Consider the following 17111-nt stretch of genomic DNA (forward strand, 5'->3'; position numbering starts at 1 on the left):
AAGAGTACAGACTGGCTGACATCTTGATTTCAGTCTCCTAATACTCTGACCAGAGAATGCAGCTGGGCCTGCTTCAACTACTGACCTACTGAACTGTGACCTAATAATGGTGTTGTTTTAAGCCACTGTTTGTGGTAATTTTTTAAAAACCAATAGAAAATAAATACATGGAGCCATTGGCAAATTTCAGCAACCGCTAGAGGAACAAATATGAATGGAGGGCGCTGACTGTCTCGGGGGGGAATAAGTGAAGGCATAAACGTGGAACAGTTTACTCCTTCTTACCTGCCAGCATTGGGTTGGACAAGAGAGTCACTCTGGCTGGTTCCAGGTACAAAATAATTTATTATAGGATCTAAGCTAGCTTGCAAAATGTCTAGTAAGGCCACAGAGATCAAGATTTGATCATATACTAAAGTGAGGCACTGAGGAAAATTATTTACTCATACCATGAGATTTTTTTTTGCAGCAGAAGTACCTCTGAGTCACTCAAGAAGCTAGGGACTGGACATCAGTACCTCCACTATTGCAGAAAACCAAAGGACTTTATAACTGTAATTGCTACTTGGGTTTCATGCTCTCATTCACTTCTGCCTTTCAGGTCTTGGTGGAAGTTAGTAATGTACTACAATCTGAAGCCAAAAGAAAAAAAAATATGAGAAATATGGAAAGGTGGTTTTAAGAAATTAGACCAGTAACAAAATGGGCCAGAGGGAGAGGTTAAAATAATTTGGGGAACAACTAGAGAATCAGAAATAGGTTTTTGGTTTTAAAAATGATTGTGAAATTAAAAAAAAAATCCCATCACAAAGGGAACTTACCTTCAAGTGGAAAGAGCTTAGGATATCAAGCATTAGGATAAATGAATAATAATTACTACCATAACTACATATGTGATTAGCACATTTCAGAATGTTAAAGAGATTGAAAAAACCTGTTTACAGAATTAAAAAAACAGGAGTGTCTGGGTGGCTCAGTCAGTTGAGCGTCTGACTTTTGATCTTGGCTCAGGTCATGATCTTCGGGTTGTGGAATTGAGACCCGAGTTGGGCTCTGTGCTGATGGCATGGATCCTTCTTGGGATTCTCTCTCTCCCTCTTTCTCTTTCCCTCTCCTGCTCATGCTTACTCTCTCTCAAAATAAATAAACATTTAAAAAAAGAGAATTAAAAAATAGGTATAAAAAGGCAAAAATTTGATTAGCATCAAATTTTTTATTTGCATTTATATCTAGCTAAATAGGGAAAGTTTATCTCCTACATATAATTAATGAGTAAAGAACTAGAGGATATATACTAGTAAAACCAGGGTCATTTTAATTTTATGTTTATTTATTATTATTTTGTTGTTTAATTTTATGTTTAAATGGTTTCTATTAATCAACACCTGCCCTTTTATAACATAGCTTTTCTATTTTCTTTATTTAGTTGATTCATTTATTGATTGGTTTGAATAGTTTCTTGAATACTTTTTGCAGGAAGAGAATGTGCAATATATATTTTCTGCAGTCTTGAATAATGTAAATTGTCTTAAAATTGCTTTCACAGGTGAATGACAATTTGGCTGGCTATAAAATACTTGGATAAAAATCTTTCTCCTCTAACCCTAAAAATATTGCTATACATTTTGTAGGTGATCCATGATATAGAGGGTATATCTCTGAGACTAGTCTAATTTTTTTATCCTTTATGTATTGGTAACATTAAAAAAAATTCTTTGTACTTAAGACTTCAACCAGGATCATTTCATAAGTTGTTTTTCATAATTTTTTTAACACTTGGTCAACATAGTGTCTTAGTCTATGTTATAATTGCTTATGTTCCATTAAAAAGAATACAAATTATCTATATTTTGTATCAGATTTTATTTGCTTCTTTTTGGTTATTCTTATATATTATTTACTGTTTCATTATTTTTTTCTCAACCTTTTCTTCTGCTTTCTGGGAGAGCTTTTCTTTTCCAATTTTATTGAGAAAACCTGACATACATGACTGTATAAGTTTCAGGCATATGGCATGATGATTTGATTTATATACATTGTGAAATAATAGCCACTATAGGTTCAGCTAACATCTGTCTTCTCATATAGATACAATAAAAGGAAAAGAAAGGAAGAAAAAAGGAAAAAAAATTTTCCCTTCGTGATGAGAACTCTTGGGATTTATTCTCTTAACAATTTTCCTATATGTCATATGGCAATGTTTGCTATCATCATCATGTTGTACATTACATCCCTAGTACTGATCTGTAACTGGAAGTATGTACCTTTTGACCACCTTCCTCCTATCACCTAATTCCCCTCCCCCCATCTCTGGTACCCACAAGTCTGGTGTCTTTTTTTGAGTTAATTTTGTTTGTTTTCTTTTGTTTTAGATTTCACATATAAGTGAGATCATATAGTATTTTTCTTTTTCTGTTTGACTTATTTCACTTAGCATAATGCCTTCAAGGTCCATCCATGTTGTCACAAATGGTAGGAATTCCTTGTGCTTTTTATTTGTTTGTTTATGGCTGAGTAATAGTCCATTGTACATATATCCCTTATCTTTTTCGTTCATCCATCAGTGAATGCTTAGGTTGTTTCCATGCCTTCGCTATTATAAATAATGCTGCTATGAATGTGAAAGTGCATTTTTCAATTTAGTGTTTTTGTTATCTTTGGATATATTCCCAGAAGTGAATTGGTGAGTCATATGGCAGTTCTACTTTTAATTTTTTGCGGATTCTTCATACTGACTGAGGATTTTCTAAAGTGATGGTATCAGTTCTATTCAGATTTTCTATTTATTACTGATTCAGTCTTGGTAATTTTTCCATATCTTCTAGGTTGTATAATTTGTTGGTGTATAGTTATTTGTGGTAGCCTCTTAGGATCCTTTGAATTTCTGTGGTATCAATTTTAATGTCTCCTTTTTCATTTACAATGTTTAGTCAGCCTTGTTTAGTCTAGCTAAGTGTTTGTCCATTTTGTTTACCTTTTCAAAAAAATCAACTCTTGGGTCAGGTAGTCTTTTCTAATCTTCTGTTCCCTATTTAACTTATTTTTTCTCTAACTTTTATTATTTCCTTTCTCCTGCTAACTTTGGACTCAGATTGTTCTCCTTTTTCTAGGTCATTAAGGCAAAGAGCTAGGTTGTTTATTTAGGATCTTTCTTGCTTCTTAATATAGTCATTTACTGCCTTGAACTCCTTTTAGAACTGTTTTTGCTATATCCCACAAGTTCCAGTATGTTGTGTTTTCCTTTTCATTTGTCTCAAGAAACTTTTTATTTTTCCTTTCTTTTTTTATCCATTGGTTGTTCAGGAGAGTATTGTATAAATTTCCATGTGTTCATGAATTTTCCAGTTATCCACTTACTGATTTCTAGTTTCAGGCCATTGTGTTCAGAAAAGATACTTGGTATGATTTCAGTCTTCTTGAATTTGCTGAGACTTGTTTTGTAGCCTAACATAGAGTCAATCTAGAATATGTTTCATGTGCACTTGAAAAGAATGTGTATTCTGTGGCTGTTGGAGTGAATGTTCTGTATATGTCTTTTAGGTCCATTTGGTCTCTGGTGTTATTCAAATCCACCATTTCCTTACTGATTCTTTGGATGAGAGATTCATTGTTGAGAGTGGGGTATTAAAGTCCCCAACTGTTGGGGTGCCTGGGTGGCTCAGTCGGTTAAGCGCCCGACTTCAACTCAGGTCATGATCTCACAGCTTGTGAGTTCCAGCCTCGCATTGAGCTGTGTGCTGACAGCTCAGAGCCTGGAGCCTGCTTCAGATTCTGTGTTTCTCTCTCTGCCCCTCCCCACTCACTCTCTCTCTCTTTCTCAAAAATAAACATTAAAAAAAAATTAAAGTCCTCAACTGTTACTGTATTACTTTTTATTTCTCCTTTTAGCTCTGTTAATTTTTGATTTATACATTTGGGTTCTCTGATGTTAGGTGCATAAATATTTATAATTGTTATATCTTTTTGATGTATTCACCCATTTATCATTATATAATGACTTTTTTTTTTTAACCATTTTTCAATTGAGGCCTATTTTATCTGATATAAATATAGTACAACTGCACTTTTTTTTTTTTTTTTTTTTTTTTTACCATTTGCCTGAAGTGTCTTTTTCCATCCTTCATTCTCAGTCTATGTGTCTTTAAGGCTAAAGTGAGTGTCTTATAGGCAGCATATTGTTGGATCTGGTTTTTTATTCATTCAGTCATTCTATATCTTCTAATTGGAGAATTTGTTTATCTTTAAAGTGATTTTTGATAGGTAAGAACTTACTATTATCATTTTGTTAATTGCTTTATGGTTGTTTTGTATATCTGTTTTTCTGTGTTTCTTATCCTGTCTTTTTTGGTGTGTTTTGATGTCTTTTAGTATTAGTATGCTTTGACTTCTTTATTGTGTTCTTTGTGTAATTACTACAGGGTTTGTTTCTTGTGGTTGGTAAGGCTTACAGAACATGTCTTAAGTTTATAACACCCTATTTTAAACTGATAACAACTTAACTTTAATAGAATTTTTAAGCTTTATAATGTTATTTCTCCTCCCCCCTCACATTTTAGGTAATTGCTGTTATAATTTACTTATTCTTATTGTGTAACTAATAACAGATTATTGTAGTTATGGTTTGTTTTCTTTTTAAACTAGAGTTGTAAATGAATTATGCATCACTATTACCATATTGTAGAATCTATGACTATATTTACTATTATCAGTGAGATTTATGCTACCTTTTTGAGGTTTTTTTTTTTTGTAATTTTACTTATTTTGAGAGAGAGAGCATGAACGGGGGGAGGGAGACAGAGAATTCCGAGCAGGCTCCGCACTGACAGTGGGGGAGTCGATCCCACAAACGGTGAGCTGAAATCAAGAGTCTGACTCTTAACTCACTGAGCCACCCAAGCACCATAAGTTTTTATGATGTTAATTAGCATTCTTTTACTTCCACTCAAAGAACCATCTTTAACATTTCTTGTAAGGGAGAACCTCTATGGCATTTTTTTTAAGTACTCCCTCAGTTTTTGTTTGTTCAAGCAAGTCTATCCCTCAGTTTCTGAAAGACAGCTTTACCAGGTTTAGAATTCTTGGTTGACAGTTATTTTCTGTCAGTGTTTTGAATACATCATCCCATTTTCTCCTGGCCTGAAAAGTCTCTGTTGAGAAATCCACTAGTAGTCTTATAAGGGCTTTTCTTGTATATAGCTTCTTTCTTTTCTTTTGTTACTCTTAAAATTCTTTCTTGGGCTTTTGGCAATTTAACTATAATGTGTCTTAGGTTAGCTGTATTTGGATTCAACCTATTTGAGGTGTTCATTTCTCTCTGCAGGTTCAAGAAGTTTTTAGCCATTATTGCTTTATATATAGTTTCTGTCCCTTTCTCTTCTGCTTCTCCTTCTGGAATTCCAATAATGCAAATATTGTTTCTTTTCATTGTGTCCCATAATTTCCACAGGATTTTTTTTTTTTATTCTTTTCATTCTTTTTTTTTTTTTTTTTTTTTTGCTTCTCTGTCTAGGTAATTTCCAATGTCCTATCCTCCAAATAGTTGAGTGTTTCTTCTTTATGATTGAATCTACTTTTAAACCTCTCTATTGAATTCTTTAGTTCAATTCTTGTATTTTTCAACTATAGGATTTGTTTTATTTTTTTAGATGGTTTCTGTTTCCTTGTGCTTCTCTTTTGTTCATGCATTGTTTTTCTAAATTCATTTAGTTGTCTGTCTATGTTTTTTGGTAGTTCACTAAACTTCCTTAAGAGGATTATTCTGAATTTTTTGTCTAACAGTTAATAGATCTCTGTTTCTTTAGGGTTAGTTATTGGAGCTTTATTAGTTTCCTTTGGTGGTGCCACACTTACCTGATTTTTTTGTGATCCTTGATTCCTTATGTTAGTATCTGTACATTTGAGTAATCAGACTTTTCTTTCAAACTTTACAGGTTTTGACAGAGACAGTTCTTTACTAGTCAGCCCAGTTTGGGTTTCTGGTGTGTTTATTGATAATGTCCTTGGGCAGGTGGGGCCTGCTATGATGGTCTGTTTTGGGGTGAGGCAACTGTTTGAGCTCTGAGAACATGGATGGATGGGTGTGTCATTGGCTCAAAACAGTTGGAAAGGACTGCTGCTTGATTCCTTTCCCAAGTGAGGCTGAAGGATTGGCTTTGTGGTTGCCTAGATTCTCTGGTCAGGCTTAATAGATGATCACACTAGGTACTATATTCAGTAGTAGATAGGGCTGTGAATTATCTTCCCTGCCCTGACAGGGCAGCAGGACAGGGCCCAAGGCCTGTATAGATCATTGTTTGTGGATCTGAATTAGGCCAGAGTGTGCACTGAATTCTCTGGTCAGTTGAGGCCACTAGCTTTGTTCTGTAGACAGGGGAAACCATGGGCTGTACACTCTGTTTGAGTGCCACTGTATACAGAGGTTCTCCCTTACAAGATGGGCTATGCAGCTTACTGTGTGCTCCAGGTAGGTTCTCTGGTCAACAGGCTGAAGACTGTGTTCACTAATGAGTGGGGCTAGAAATTTGACTCCCTGATCAGGTATAGTGGGAGAAAGAGCTGTAAAGCTGGTAAGGCTCTTTGTTGTCTTAACTCAAGCCGACCTACACCACAAATCCCCTGACTGAACAGGGCCACTGGCTTTGTTCTACAAACTACTGGCTCTGCCTGCCAGCCCCTCAGCTTCAGGAGTTGTCTCAGGCCTTTCTGATCAGATAAGGATAGAAGGCACGCTACAGAGCCGGTGGGGCTATGTCTCAGTTCCCTTGTTTGGGTTGGGGGAGGGAGGGCTGCTCCAGGCTACTCAATTTCTCAAACAGGCTCTCCAGGTGGAGGGGCCAAGAACTACTTTCAGCCTTGGCTATGAGTTAATCCCCTGCCTATGTGTAGCATGGAAATGCTCCATGCCCAGTACTGGCTTTACTTTGGGGGTGATCAGCTCTGCTTGCCTGCCTGCCTCTTGGCACAAGCATTGCTGAGCTGTACTGCTCCCAGGAGCTGTCACCACCTTTCTGGTCAGATGGGGCTGGAAGACACTCTCCACTGAGGGTGGGACTATGATTCTGCTTCTTGCCTGGGTGTGAGCAAACTCTGCTCTAAGGGTAGCAAAACTCTTCTGAATCAGTCAGATCTGCACACCACTGAGTTCTCTGGTCGGAGTGTGCCCCTAGCTTGTTCTGCAGATGAGCAAAACCTCTGGTTGAGATCAGTACTTGGGCACTGCAGATGTGAACTCAGTCAGCCAAGATCCATGTGCTGGCCATGGCAAGCTCCTCTCCCTTTCTCGGTCACAGTCATATGCCCATTGGTTGAGCAGATCCCCTGTAATGTTCATGGTGTGAGATAAGAGTAGAAGCTTCCACAATGCAACCCACAATGCTGGGGGTTGACGGGTTCTCTTTTACCACTGGGGGAATGGAAGCTTAGGGGAGACCTCTCCAAGTGGTGTGATGTTGGCCTGAGGAAGGAGCATTGTGATCAACGTGTAGCTGCTTCACTTGCCCTTCTAATGCAATCGTCTTGGTCTCCGGGGTGCAGGGGGTGCTTCAGCTTCATTCCCCATGTTCTAGGATTCTCTTAGTGGTGTCTTGTTCTTGAAGAGTTGTGAGCTTTATTTCTTGTGAGGGGGGAGTGAAGTCAGGAACAACCTATGTTGCCATTTTGGTCTGTGAGAGCTTTTCATATTTTCGCTCTTCATCCTAAGGCATTTAAAAATCATGTCATTGAATGTTTATTTCGCAACGCTTTAGAAAATTCTAGTTCATTGCTATTTCTGCCAATTTTTCATACAGTTCTTTTGTCTCAGCCAGTTCTCCTTTGATTGCAGACATCTTATCACCTTTTTTAAAAAATTACTTTTTTAAAAAATAAAACCATGAGACCATGTTTTAGTGAATTTTACCAAGCATTAAAACAGATGCTGCTGAAGATTTATACTTTTTTTTTAAAGCACACCCTTTGTCTACCTCTTGAAAGGTGTGACTTTTTTATTATTCTGATAGAATCTTTTCTAAGTTGCCTTCTTCTTTTTATTCATCTGTGGGGAAAAAATAAGTTTAGGAATTCCCTGAGCTTGCATCAATGGGTTAACAAGGCATAAAGAAATAGAAAGCCACAGGATGAACGCATACAAGATTAGGTAAAACAGATTAGGTAAACAAGGCAAAGGCCCCCACTATAGGACAAAGGTATAGGAATAGGAAATCTCAGGATGAAAACATCCAAGATTAGGTAAACAAGATTAGGTATTCAGGGTGGAAGCACATCACCCCCCCCTGCACCCCCCGCCCCCCCTCCCCCCAGTTTAGTACAATAGCAGAAAGCCGCTTTCATTGGAAGGAAAGACCAAAATTGGTAAATAGGTATACAGGGTTATAGACTACAGGGCTATAGACAGCAGCAGCAAGTTGCCTGGAGTGGAACTAATTAACAAAAGAAAGGTACCTTGTTGACCCTGAAGTAGCCTGCTCTCTCTTGTCCCCTAGACAAGTTTAAGTAAACAGATTTGGCTCCTCAAGCCTGCCTTAAACAACCATCTGCCAGGCACAAGGACTTTGTTTTGTATTGACTCAAACCTCTAACAGCTTGTATCTTCAAAACCACCCCCCACCCCGCCCCTGCCCTGTTCCCCCACGCCCATGAGTTAATGTTCAAGATTTCATTGTCTCTTTGTGCAAGTCCATCATGCTTGTAAGCCTTCTGATCCGAATAAAAATGGAGCAAGGACCCTTACTCGGGGCTCTTGTCTCCTCCTGGACGTTAGCTTCTCTCGCGTTTCAATCCTGCGTCCGCTCTCTTGCTGGACAAGAGAGAACTCCAGACCCAGAGTCTACTACATTCATCTTTGATGGTGGTAATTTCTTCTAGTCTTAGTATTTTCCTCTAGCAGGGGACAAATGGAGTCTTCTTGTTTTGTTTCAACATCTACTTGGAATTGTTAGAATCCTCATGTTAACATTTTAGACTAATGGGTTGGTTCATAGTTCAGTGATACGGGAATAGGAAGAAGCTAAGACTGTGGTCAATACACCAGGGGTACTTGTCTTTGTAAGGTTTTTTTTTCTCAGGTTTTGTGAAATAATTTTTAGGGGCTTTACTCTAAAATTTGGTCCAAGCTCCTTTCTAAGTTTGTTCCCAATGGCATCAAAGAATATTGATGTTAAAAAAAGAAGCTCCTATACTAATGTCACTAATAACTTATTTTGTGTGCTTTCTTTACTTCTGGTCTCCTGACACAGCTGTTCTTGAAATCATTTTACTCTCCTTACTGTTGCTGCAGCTCACATAGTCGAGGTTAGAGCTATTGATTTTTATAGACTAGCTCCTTGATTAGCAATGTAGTCTACATGGTGTATCTCCCTGGTTCCTCTGGTATAATTTTCTGCAAATAGCGCAGATTAGTGTTCCAGATTTTCTCCTACTGTTTTGCATTTATTTAATCTTTATGCCATAAAGGAGTCAAAGAGTGTCAGATGCCTTTGTTTTAGTTACTAACTGCATCTGGAAGTCTCTAGGCATTACATCTTATGAGAGGTTCTTAGAACACTTAAGAAGGAATACTTTTAAAAGGCATGCATATGAAAAGGTACCACTTTGATCTATGTCATTCTAGAGGGCTTGATATATTAGAGAGTCAGACTGGCTCCTTATAAGAAGGAATATTTGGACAATTTCACCTGTCCAAAAATGAAGTGGATCTCTTATGTTGCTTGAAGATTCCCATCACAGAAAACTTTTAAAGGCATACTGAATTGGCATATTCTAGGAATACTGCAGAGGGTTTTCTTGCAGAAATGAAAGATTATCCTAAATGTCATATAAGAAATATTTTAGCTTTCTTAGGGTCTATAGTTATATAGATTAACGTTGTGGGGTGTTTTGTTTTGTTTTGTTTTGTTTTGAGAGAGATTGTGTGTGCAAGTGGGGGAGGGGCATAGCGAGAGGGAGAGAGAGAATTTCAAACAGGCTCCATGCCCATCCCAGAGCCTGAACTGGGGCTCAATCTCATGACTGTGAGATCATGACTTGAACAAAATCAAGAGTCTTACACTCAACCAACTAAACCACCCAAGCTTATCTGAAATAGTTGCCTCTCACTATTCACTTGCTATAGAAACCATGTCTAATTTAAGATTTATTATACAATTTTAAGTACCATTCATGACTATTTCCTATAAATATGAGATATGGAAATATTACTTTAGTTGTCATACTGAAAGAAAATCAACATGAAAACATTTTGAAAGTTCTCTAAACATATAGTTGACTTTGAATATTTGATATGTAAATATAAGTATCTTATTCATTGGAGAATATTTCTCGTGGACCTCGTGGGGTGTAATATCACAAGACTAAATATTTGACATTTTGGCCTATGTAAATCAAAAATTAAATCAATATTTAAAAAGTGTCTTCTTTTATCTCAATTATTTAATTGTTGACTTGGAAAATACATTCAGTCTATCTCTTCTCTTCATATCCTCCAGATGGTAATTTTTCTGATATCATTTTGGCACTATTCTTAACTGTAGAACAGGAACTGAATTCAGCTGATCTATATGAATATATTATTGGAAATTGCCTTTGTAACAAATGACAACACCTGACATTCTCAGGGTAAAGCCCATAAGAATATTATAAATAGAAAAATATTACATTCCCTAAGCAAAATGAATGGAAATGGAAATGTGTGTGTGTGTGTGTGTGTGTGTGTGTGTGTGTGTGTTTTCAGAGTCAGGAAAAAAAATCGTACTTCGACCTAACCTCTGGAAAATCTCAAAGTGAGATGATGTCCTAGGGCAAATAATCATGTGAATACTATCTCATTATAGCTATTTGGACCAAGAGTGGACACTACATTCAACAAAGGTTCACAGGCAAGTCTAACTTAGGGGCCTGGCTCATGAAGATGATCTAAGTTCCCTTCTTTGGAAACTGAGCTAATACTCAAAGGGAAATTTCTGGAGAAGATAGTAATAAGCAGATCTTTAAGGTGCTGCATGGTCATACAGAGTACTAGAGTAAAGCTCCGTGGGTTGCTGCTGCCAAAGTCTTTGGAGCTACCATCAACCTAAACTACTCTCTAGCCCTAACAGACCGTCTCTGTTATAGTCCCTCCATCCAGATTATTGTCATTTCCTCACTTACTCATGTCAAGTAATTAAGCAAGGAGGCCATTAGACAAACCAAAACCTAAAGCAGAGTCAATGCACTCAAGTCTGAGAAGATGAAACATATGAACAACCAATCATAGCTAAGTAGTAGGCTTTCCCAAATAAATAACTACTTAAGTTATAGCCAATCAAATAATTTCCTTGCTTTGCTTCCCTGTCCTTTCTATAAAAGCCTTCCTCCTAGCTCCCATACTCCGAGTACTCCTAACTATCTATGGTTTGGTGCTGCCTGATTCAAATCAATGTATGCTCAAGTAAACTCTTGAAAATTTTGATGTGCCTCAGTTTATCTTTTAACACTTACTACAATAAATCCTCTTGCTCGAATTAGCCTCAGTGATTCTGTTTTTTTGTTTTTGTTTTTGTTTTTTGTTTGTTTTTTGTGACCACAGATGAGTAACTAAAATGAGGTTCTGCATTAACTTAATAGCTGAGGAGATATACAAGAAATAATGGGTCTCGGGTATAGAATCAGAATGTCTTAGAAATCAATAGGATTTGGATGATAGAGGAAAGAGGCCAAGATGAGTCTCAACTCACTGGGATAGGTAACACAGAAGAAAGAGCAGGGTTGGTCAAGAATATGTTGAGTCTAGGTTTAAATGTGTTAAGATTGTGGTGCCTGTGGGGCTTTCAGTGGAGATGCATACTAAACAGTTAGATATATCAGTTTGGACTTGTCTTGATGCAATATCCAGACTCCCCCCAATAAACCTTCATTGCCATGAATTTCTTTCATATTGAATTATTTATAATTAAGAATTTTGAGGGGCACCTTGGTGGCTCAGTCGGTTAAGCGTCAGACTTTGGCTCAGGTCATGAACTCGCGGTCCACGGGCTCAAGCCACACGTCAGGGTCTGTGCTGACAGGTCAAAGCCTGGAGCCTGCTTCAGATTCTGTCTCTCTCTCTTTCTGCCCACTCCCCTCTCAAAAGTAAATAAACATTAAAAAAAAAAAAAGAATTTTGAGAATGGTTTAACTGGCAAATTGACATAGTAAGAGTACATCAAATTAATATAGCATCATATAATTAATACTTAATGTTTAATTATTTTAAAATAACCTCATTATTATTGTGGCCTTTTGTACTTTGATCATAGAATTGCAATTCATAAAGTTTGAATACTTTATTCAATTGATAGTATGTTTCTTACTTTAAGTCAATAAATTATAAAGCTTTTTTAATGCAGCAGTTCTTTGTGCATTTTTTTTATTAGTATGAGCTAGTTGCTAAAGGACTGAGAAATTATGAACTAGCAATCACATTGTGTTTCTGGAGGAATCTGTCATGAACTTATAATGTATCCCAGATAATTTGGGTGTGGAGGTGGACAGTTGGACTTTAGATATCATTTTTTGGTTCTGTTGCATTAAAACACTTACAACATATGTGTATTATATTTTGGCTTTTCTTCTTAGTTACCTAAGTGGCAAAAAATAAAAACAAAACAAAAACAAAACAAAATAAAACAAACAAAAACAAAACACACACACACACACACACACACACACACACACACACAAAACAAAAAAACCCTAAAACAAATCTATTAACTGTACAGAGATATAAGTTTGCTGCTTGGTGAATTAAAGATACAAATCTAATTAAACTTCCAGACTCCAATGGCTATAGTAAGGAAATATTCTAAAAGGCAGGAACCCACAAATGCAAAAGATGAAAGTGGAGACAACAGCAACATAATATTGGAAAATGAAATGACCAACGAGTGGTAGGTAGGCATTGTAGCAAACTGGTAAAAGCTGTATACTGAACTTGTGTTGTAAAAGGTAAGAATCAGTCCAGTTTCCTTAAAGAACTGCAAAAGAGACGAAGGATTTATGGGCTCAGCTACTTCTGGCAGTTGCAAGGTGCAGTGGGATGATACTCTAAAATAAGAAAAAATTGATTGAAACCTATGTAGGAGGGGGTTATATCCCCAGGTCCCCTTCCTCTTTCTGAACACTTAGACAACTGCCTCCATCTAGGTGAATTAGCAGAGGTGGTGACACAGCAGGCTCAACACTGGGGAACCCTGAGCATAATCAAGGATGTTTGCACCAAACTGAAAACTGTGGTATTAAGTAAACATATGCATATTAGAGGCTGAATCCCAGCACCTTACTCTACAGCTAGATCACTGGTCCTCAGGCATTTACTTTCAGAGAAGAAAAAAGAATCTTCTCTAGGGAATCTGATCAGCTCTAGATGAAAGACCTAAATACAATACAATACAATACAATACAATACAATACAATACAATACAATACGATACATACAATGCAGTACAATACAATGCGGGCTCCTTGATGACAAGGACATGGCCTGGCTAGATCATTTGTAGTGATACTTATAGTCAACAAGCCCCACCTGCACACTCAGTTTTAAACTAGGGCTTTCCATCACCCACTCTTAATGATGAACTGGTAAATATGAACACAAAATAGGAAACCTAAGGGAGGCCTTTAACATAAAAATAAATATCAAATAGCCAAAATCAAAACACTCTGAGGAAGAAACAGAAACTCTGCAGGGGGAAGAAAACATAAAAATTTTGCATAAGCTTTTTAGAGAGTTAAGTCTACTGAAATAATAAAAAAGAACAAAAAGCTACAATAAAGAAATAGTAAGAGAACAAAAAAGAACTTAATTTAAAATAAGACACAAGAGAATTTTAAGAGAGGGAGAGAGAAATGAAAGGATCTGGAACAAGAATTGCTTTTTACTTCTCATCAACAACACTGAAGCTATAAAACATGCAGCAATGCCTTAAAAATTCTGAGGAAAAGTGATTTCAATCCTAGAGTTCCACACCTAGCTGAAGTTAGTATTATGCAGAAAGAATGAAAACATTTTCAGACATGCAAGGTTTTTAAAATATTTACCTCCCATCAAACTTGCCCGTCCTCAGGAAGCTACTAGAGTATGTGATCTAGTGATACACAGAAGTAAACCCATAGAGAGAAAGACACAGGCTACAGGACACAGGGAATCTAATGAGGATACAGGTGGAAGGAATCTCCAGAATAATAAGGAGAAGAAAAACAGTCCAAACTGGAGTTCAGAAAACCCCATCAGATTTGTTTCTTCAGGAAAGTGAAGTTGACAGACTGAATATGAAAAGTTTAAGGTTTTTTTTTTTTTTTTTTTTGCATGATGTTTAGAGTTTCTAGCTGAATCAGTCCTAAGGCACAGAAAGTTAAGAAAGAATCTGTAACAGACCTTTCATATGCCATCTCAGGTTACCTTGGTCACAACTCTTTTGGCGGCCATTGGGATTTGTTTCCTCACATGGGTCCAACCTGCCAGCACCTCAACCTTCCATTCTTCAGGCTGATCTGTTGGCTGTCATGTTTGAGATGCCTTTAGGTAATCAGTTATCCTGTTGTGGGGGGATGGGGTGTGGGGGGTGGGAGGGTGGTTCTGGCAAGGGGGATTTTCAGTTATTAAACCCAGTAAAACCACAGGCAAACCATTACAACTAGAGCTTGCAAATCCTGGGAGATGGGAACTGATGGGTAAGTTGCCCTCTGCCCCCATTCCAGGCCTCCTGAAATAGACTCTGAAGATGGTCCTGCAAGATGGAGCATCAGCTGCACCTGATACCAAATGGAGACTGGTTCAGTTATTCACTCCCTCATATTTGCTTGCACTATTTTCCTGCCCCTCATTCCTTTCCTTTATTCCTGTGTTCCTAAGGGTTTCACCACCCAGTAAAATGCTGGTATACAAGTTTTATCTTAGGTACTGTTTTCTAGGGAACCCAGGCTTAGAGACAAACAAATACTTCCTCAACAATGATCAGTTCTAGGAATAAAAATATTGTACAGAAATTTGAAATTTAATCATAGCTTACTGCGTGGCTTTACTCTGACTAGTGTTTACATATTGACGATATTTTAATATATTTTGTAGTAACCCAACTGAAAGCATGATGGAAATTGGGAAAATGAAAGAAGGGTGAGTGGTGTGTGGTGAGAGAGGGGTGAGCAAAAGGCAAACCCTTAACTTCTGTAGTGGGAAGGAAATTAAAAATTAAGAAGTTGTTTGAAGATAAAAAAATAAGTAAATAAATGGACAAAAAAACAAAACAAAACAAAAAAACCAAAAAAACAAAGCTGCTGCGGAAGAAGAACAGGTATAGAGGAGCCAGGGACCTCTTTTGTCTTATTAAGCATTAATTCTTTAAACTATGTTCATTTAAAAGTAAAAAAAAAAATATTTATTTATTTACTTACTAACTTATCATAGCGAGCGGGGGAGGGGCAGAGAGAGAGAGAGAGAGAGAGAGAGAGAGGGCCTGCCTGCTTAGGAGCAGGTTCTGTGCTCAGTGCAGAGCTCCACACGGGGCTTGAAATCACTAAGTGTGAGATCATGACCTGAGCCAAAATCCAGAGTTGGAGGCTTTACTTGCTGAGCCACTCAGGCACCCTGATTAAGACTCGGCAGCGGCCACGGCGCTTGCTGGCCGCCTGGTTCTGCTTCCTCTGCAACCATGTCTGACAAACATGATATGGCTGAGATTGAGAAATTCGATACGTAGAAACTAAAGAAGAGAAAGATGCAAGAAAAAAAGTCCACTGCCGTCCTAGGAAACAATTGAACAGGAGGAGCAAGCAGGCGAATCGTAATGAGGCCTGAGCTGCCAATATGGGCCGTATATTCCACAAGCATTCCCTTATTTTACTTGTTTGAGCTGTTTAACTTTGTAAGCTGAAAAGAGGTTAGATCGAGTTTAAATGACTTCTGCCCCTTTTCTCATCAAAGAATCTGAACTACTGACCATGAACACTGGGCCTCCTCTCCTGTCTGCCTGTCTGGCTGGCAGGGAAAGAAAAGAACTTGAAGGCTGGTGAAGGAGGAAGCGGGTGGGAACCGCCAGTAGAAAGTAAGTTGGTGCAGGTGTTAGACAGACTGTAAAATGCAGTTTAATCAGAGTGCCATTTTTTCCTTCAAATGATTTTCATTATCGGAATGCACAATTTTTAAATATGCAAATAAAAAGTTTAAAATGTGGTTGGTGTGAAAAAAACTTTGATTAAAATAAAAATAAATTTCATGGCTAGTTTTAAGTAATTTAATTTTCATAGATTTTGGTGAGGTATTATTACTTGAGATCTAATAGCATCCATTTTCAATTGCTTTCAAGTAATCTCTTACCAAATTGACTCCAAAGCTATATTTTCTTTGGGCATATATTCAGAAAATGTATATAGTGTGTATGTATATGTATTATTTATCATATAGGCTAAGTGCAAAAAGCCTGAGAGTGAAGATCTTGGCTGCAATGCATCTTGTTTTCATTCCACTAGGTGTCAGCATAAGTCCGTGAATCTGAATGCTGTTGGGCGAACAATTGTTAAATCCTTGCTTGTTCACAAACATATTTTTATTTATCATTCCAAGGATGATGATGTGAAATGTAGATCTAATAATGTAATCTCTTGTGTATTAAAATAATTATTGTCTACTCAAATGTTCATTTTTATTGCACCTATTCAAATTAATGTCAGCTGCTTAAATTAGTTAAGCTTTCGTGCTAATCTACATTAACAGAATAGAGAAAGAAAACAATCACACACAGGAATGACAGCAATGACTTTGTTTCCTGCACTCTATTTTGGGTTTTCAGCCAGTGGCTTTTTTTCTTCAATAGGTTATGAAAGACATTTGGCCAATAGAGAGATCAAAAGTATAACATTTCCCCCTTGTGTTATCTAGTTTATAAATATGCTTTAAAGGATATGAGCAATACTTGACTAGCTTAATATCATGTTGACTGATAAGTTTTCTTGCTAAAAGAACGTGTTGGGTAATTCATAAGTTAGATATTTTTAACTTATTTTTCCCTCTCTGACTACCCAATGTGGCATCAGAGGCTTTGGCTTTGTGTTGGCTTGACCTTGATTCATTTGAACATCAGCTTCAACTTATTATATTAAAT

At 37.2% G+C, this 17111-nt stretch overlaps 1 long non-coding RNA gene and 1 pseudogene across 1 annotated transcript; both read left to right on the forward strand.

The window, feature by feature from the left end:
• The first annotated feature begins 168 nt into the window (after positions 1-168).
• On the forward strand, positions 169-14838 carry LOC122241393. Its single transcript, XR_006221505.1, has 3 exons — positions 169-331; positions 14409-14536; positions 14713-14838. It is a non-coding gene; the product is annotated as an uncharacterized LOC122241393 (long non-coding RNA).
• An 824-nt stretch (positions 14839-15662) lies between these two features.
• Positions 15663-15798, forward strand: LOC102971883 (annotated as a pseudogene).
• Positions 15799-17111: the final 1313 nt, after the last annotated feature.

Source organism: Panthera tigris, chromosome C1, assembly GCF_018350195.1.
Source record: "Panthera tigris isolate Pti1 chromosome C1, P.tigris_Pti1_mat1.1, whole genome shotgun sequence".
Lineage (NCBI taxonomy): Eukaryota > Metazoa > Chordata > Mammalia > Carnivora > Felidae > Panthera > Panthera tigris.